Source organism: Lepidochelys kempii, unplaced genomic scaffold, assembly GCF_965140265.1.
Source record: "Lepidochelys kempii isolate rLepKem1 unplaced genomic scaffold, rLepKem1.hap2 scaffold_54, whole genome shotgun sequence".
Lineage (NCBI taxonomy): Eukaryota > Metazoa > Chordata > Testudines > Cheloniidae > Lepidochelys > Lepidochelys kempii.
Window position 1 is genome coordinate 343,585 of NW_027333639.1, and position 5,446 is coordinate 349,030.

The 5,446-nt window shown below is 43.6% G+C and overlaps 1 pseudogene; it reads right to left on the reverse strand.

Annotated features, from left to right (window-relative positions):
• Positions 1-3,094: 3,094 nt before the first annotated feature.
• On the reverse strand, positions 3,095-4,051 carry LOC140904632 (olfactory receptor 14A16-like; annotated as a pseudogene).
• Between the last annotated feature and the right edge of the window lie 1,395 nt (positions 4,052-5,446).

The window sequence follows — 5,446 nt, forward strand, 5'->3', positions numbered from 1 at the left end:
TGGAATCTCAACCCAGAATTCCAATGGGCAGCGGAGACTGCGGGAACTGTGGGATAGCTACCCACAGTGCAATGCTCCGGAAGTCGACTCTAGCCTCGGTACTGTGGAAGCACTCCGCCGAGTTAATGCACTTAATGCACTTAGAGCATTTTCTGTGGGGACACACACACTCGAATATATAAAACCGATTTCTAAACAACCGACTTCTATAAATTCGACCTAATTCCGTAGTGTAGACATACCCTCAGAGAACCAGTGAAAGTAATAGCAGCAAAACTACTAGTCCATTTACAGTAGGAGAGTTTGTTTGTATTGCTATATCAGCAAAACTTTTCCAGTGTAGACCTTGCTCTACCTTGTCTCGCTAGACATTCTCCCTCTTCTTCTCATATAAACACACACACACTTACACGCACACAGATTCTCCTTCATTTACAGCCACTGGGTAAAATTATCATCCCTCACCCACTTATTTAGGTACCAAAGTTTTATTTTCAAACATGACTTTGGCACTTCTACATATAATACGGCCATATTTTTAACGATATTTAGGTGCCTGTGGAGGATTACCTAAAGAACCTAGATGCTTAATACCTATAGAAATCAATGGGTGTTAAGTGATAAGATGTTTTTGAAGATCTCACAACGCACCTAAATACCTTTAAAAATCTGGCCTGAGTGACTAAGGCATGTTGCACTTGTCACAGAAGTGCTTTTGCAAATGTTACCCCTCGCCATGAGGCAGCCATCAGGCAGAGGCAGATCCGATTGCTCATGATAGTGAGGTATTGCAGCAGGTATGAGATGCCATTTCGAAGTCTGAGGACATGGTATCAAAGAAGAAGAACTCCATGCAGTCCATCAGGCAGTGGAAGTAGGCCTGGGCATGGTAGCTAGGGAAGGAACTCGTCTCCTGATTGCTCACCATGGGGATGACCATGCTGGTGAGCAGGACGTCCAGGAGGGAGAGGTTGGTGAGGAAGCAGCACACTGTACTGGTGAGTCTGGAGAAGAAGACCCAGAGATTCTGGCTTTGGGATAAACTGTTATTTCATGTTAATCATCCAGAACCCAGAAAGGGAGAATAATTCCAGTGCACCAATTGCAGGGCTTTATTTGACTGGGAAAGGAGAGTACCTTGCACAATGTCAGGGTCTGACACCCGTTTGGGGTTATCCGTCAGCCGTATCCATAGCCCTATCCCATAACCAACAGGGACTTAAGTATAAGTTTTTCTTTAAACCTTCAATGGGGCCACTCATGTGTTTGGACCAGAGCCTCAGCTGGTGTAAATTCTCAGAGATCTATTGACTTCAACAGAGCGATGACAATTTAAACCAGCTGAGAATTAGAGCCCTGGTTTTTCAGGAACCCATGTGTGATATGTTCATTTATTCAGAGAAACAAAAACCAGCATGTTTAAAATGTATCCAGTCAAAACACCTGGAAGTCTAAACACCGAGTACTTTTGATGAGCTCTTTGTAAATGAGCAATGGAGTAAGACAGAGTCATAAACAATCTTTGCTAAATAATGTTTAATAATGAGTACTTATAAGAGAATCATGAAGTGGACAAAGACGATCATTAACAGGAAGAAGCACAATAATTTTCATCCATGATTTGTTATCTAGCTAGCTAGCTAACATAATTCACAATTAAAGAGAAATCTGTCATTATAACTAAATGAGGTTGTGTGTTAGGAGAATAAATGATCCTATCTGTCTGTCTCTCTATCTAATCACATGATCTGTTTTTGTCCGTCATATATGTAGTGTACAGAACCATGCACAAAGATGGTATTCTAATAGTAACAACTTCTGAGATCCTTTCTCAGCTTGGAAATGAATTAGATCTACATGGGATAGCGTATGGAACACCAGATAAGTGCATGTGACGGCACTTTTCCACTTACATCAAGGCTAGAACAAAATGATCCCAACCAAGTAACTTACGCCAGTGTTCATGTCGCTGCTGAGTGTAGCCCAGAGACTTTGGGCCAGAACCTCAGAAGTATTAAATTGGTGATGTGAATGTGTTTACTCTACATTGGTGCTGGTTCAGATGAGCTGGGATATCAGACCCTTACATTTCTGTCACACTCACTTTCTCCAGGGGTCTGTCAGCCAATTCTGGATCCTTGTGTAGACAGGCTCTTGGCCAAATCCTAATTTCTTTGAAGTGAGGGGCTAAACCTCAGTGACTTCAATGGGATCCAAACTTGGCCTCATTCTCCCAAGTTGGATTTTCTTTAGAAAACATTGGAAAAAGTTTCTCTTCAAAACAGTCTTTGCACCATAGCAAGAATGGCACAGCTCTTACACAGAGAAGATGGGTGAGGTAATAACTTTAATTGGAAGATCTTCTGTTGGTGAGAGGGACAAGCTTTTGAGTTACACAGAGCTCTTCTTCAGGTTAAAATAATAAAAGACAGCTACCTGAGGCTCTTTCTCCCCTAACACATCATTCATAATACAACAATATCCCAACAGTATATACATAATCGAGTCAGGAGGAACTTAGCCATGCAGAAACTTCTTTTGCACCCTTTTATCATTGTGGGGAGCAAACCTTCAGCTCACTCAGAAAATCCCATCAAAGAGATGACATATGAACACTCTCAAGAGAAGGCAAACATTGAAAATCCTGTCAGGCTAAACTCTCACCGTCTCAACAGGCCTTCCCACCTGCAAACCCACCTGGAACAAAGAAACAAATAAAAACAACAAACAACTCAACAAAATTAAACTAAAAAACTGACAAATAAACAAAAACCAAAGAACAAATGTGTTGATACCTCCATCAGAGTTATTATCCTGACAAAGAAGAGCCAGAGAACCCACTAGGAACTTTGCTATGGCTACTGATTATCACATAGAATGGTGATGTCTAGCGGTACATAGATAGATAGATTCCAATCTTAATTACATTGATGTAAACCTAGAGTAACTCCAATTTTCTTGGGTTAAATTTGTCTGGATTTTTATGAATGCAAATACCCAATTCTGCATAAAAAGATTGCAAAGTATGTTCTCATGAAGGCAATAATGTCATCAGATGATTCTATTTATAAAGAAACACAGAATGATCTTGTGATCAGTGGAGAAATATAGACATTATATTCTTGCCGAATAACCTCCAACCTATCAGTTTACTCAGTGCACCTTTCATTTCCTTGTTTCTCATGCTGTAGATTATCGGATTCATCATTGGGGGCAACCCAGAATAGAGAACAGCCACCAAGAGATTCAGATCTGAGGTCAAGTTGGAGGTTGGTCTCAGGAAGGCAAAGGTGCCCGTGAAAAGGAATAAGGAGACCACAGTGAGGTGAGGGAGGCAGGTGGAGAGGGCTTTATGCTGGCCCTGCTCCGAAGGGATTTTCAGCACTGTTTTGTAGATCTGAACATACAACACAATTATAAAAGCAAAGCAGATTAAACCTAAAAGCACATGAAAAGAAATAACAACAATTTCCCTGAGATACAAGTCAGAGCAGGCGAGGTAGAGGAGCTGGGGGATTTCACATAAGAACTGGTCCACCACGTTGCCTCCACAGAAGGATATTGCAAACGTGTTCCCGGTGTGCACTGCAGAGTAGAGAATAACACTGATCCAGGCACTGGCTGCCATTTGTACGAAAGCTCTTCTGTTCATTACTGTCTCCAGTGCAATGGTTGGCAGATGGCAATGTATTGATCGTACGGCATGATGGTTAGTAAGGGAAAATTTGCTGAAGCAAAGAATAAGAAAAAAATGATTTGGGTTTCTCATCCAGAATAAGAAATCGATTTTGTGTTCATGAGGGAATTGGCCATAGATTTGGGAATGGTGACAGAGATGGAACCACAGTCTAGGATGGACAGATTCATCAGGAAGAAGTACATGGGGTTGTGAAGGTGGTGGTTGCGGGCTATGGCTGTGATGATGAGAAGGTTCCCCAGCAGGGATATCAGGTAAAGCAGTAGAAACACCACTGCTTTGTAAAATCTGCAGCTCCCGAACATCAGAGAATCCCAGGAGAAAGGATTCGATCATGGAGGTTTGGTTGGACATTTTCTTCCTCAGTACACTGTGATGGCTGTGGAGGGAATGAGAAGGACAATGATCAGGACTAAAGTGACAGAGGGAATGGCCCTGTTTCTCCTTTCCCTAATATCTCATTCTAGGAATGTCAAAGGTACATAGAGCTCATCACTTACAATGACTAGGTGTTGTTAGTGCTCCTCACCTCTGACAATCAATCAGTAATATTATCACACTTGTGTAACCTCCTTCATCACTTTACCCAATCTGAGGATTCGGCACAAGGTGTGGCTTGATAAAATGCAGAATGAAGGATGGAACAAAGCACGCTCCAAATCTAACAGGTCTTGCAAAGAAGGTTCCTCCATTGCGACCAACACCAAGCTTACCACTTGGGCATGAATCTAATAGAATAAAATGCCAACACAGCCCCGTGTCTTCTGTGTAAGTTCTGTACACCCATTTACACCATTTATACTCAGCCAGCAGCAGTGTGGAGCTAGTCCAGGAACTCTGGGTTCTACTCCCAATCAGCTCCCGTGTGTCCTTGAACGGGGTCAGGATAGACAGGCTTTGGCTGCTTGGTTCAACTCTAACCCAGGGTTTAAAGGGGCTCTTCTGTAAAAAACATTCTGTGTGCTGCCAACTTTACTGCTTATTCAATTGTTACCTCCACACAACTATCCCCTTGAAAGAGAAATCACAGAGATGAGATCGAATCAATGAGTTTGAAATCAGGCTCTTGTCAGGCACTATTAATGTTCCTCAGTTTATTTAACATTTACTGCTGGTTGGAAATTTTTAGCTGGGTTCTTTTTAATGGAGATTGTTTTTTCAGCTAAACAATACCGCCAGCAACAACATCTTAGAACCTGTCTGTTTCCCTCAAACATTTTGGGATTCTTTTTTAAAGAAACTGAAAACTCGGTGCAAAAGTTCCAACGAGCGCGCAGGAAGCCGCTCAGCCCTGCTGCGCTGTGGGTGGCGGCGGGAGCCCCCGGGCTGTTTTAAATTGCCCGGGGGCAGCAGGTGGGGCCGGGGGAAGTGTGGGGGGAGTGTGTGTGTTGGGGGGGGGAAGTTGGAAACTTTGGTGGAGCCGGACCCCTGGGACAGGAATATTCCTGGTGCCCGGGCTCCACAGGCCCATAGAACTCGCCGCCCATGTCAGGGAGGGACCTTCAGGCTGTTGCTGAGGGACAGAGCCAGCCTTCCCTCAGGATCTGCCAGATAAAGGACCTTCCTCTTGCCAGGTCTGCCCACAAGTGAGCTGTTCTGCTCCCTTTTAAATCCTCCCTCCGGTCTGTGCCTACCCTGCAGATGTGTTGGGGTGGGTCTGGCTGAGGCCAGAGCAGTTCCTTAACCCCTTCTTGCCCAGTGTGGGATTTGTATTCCTCATCACAAGTCCAATCAGAGGGGGGAAACCCT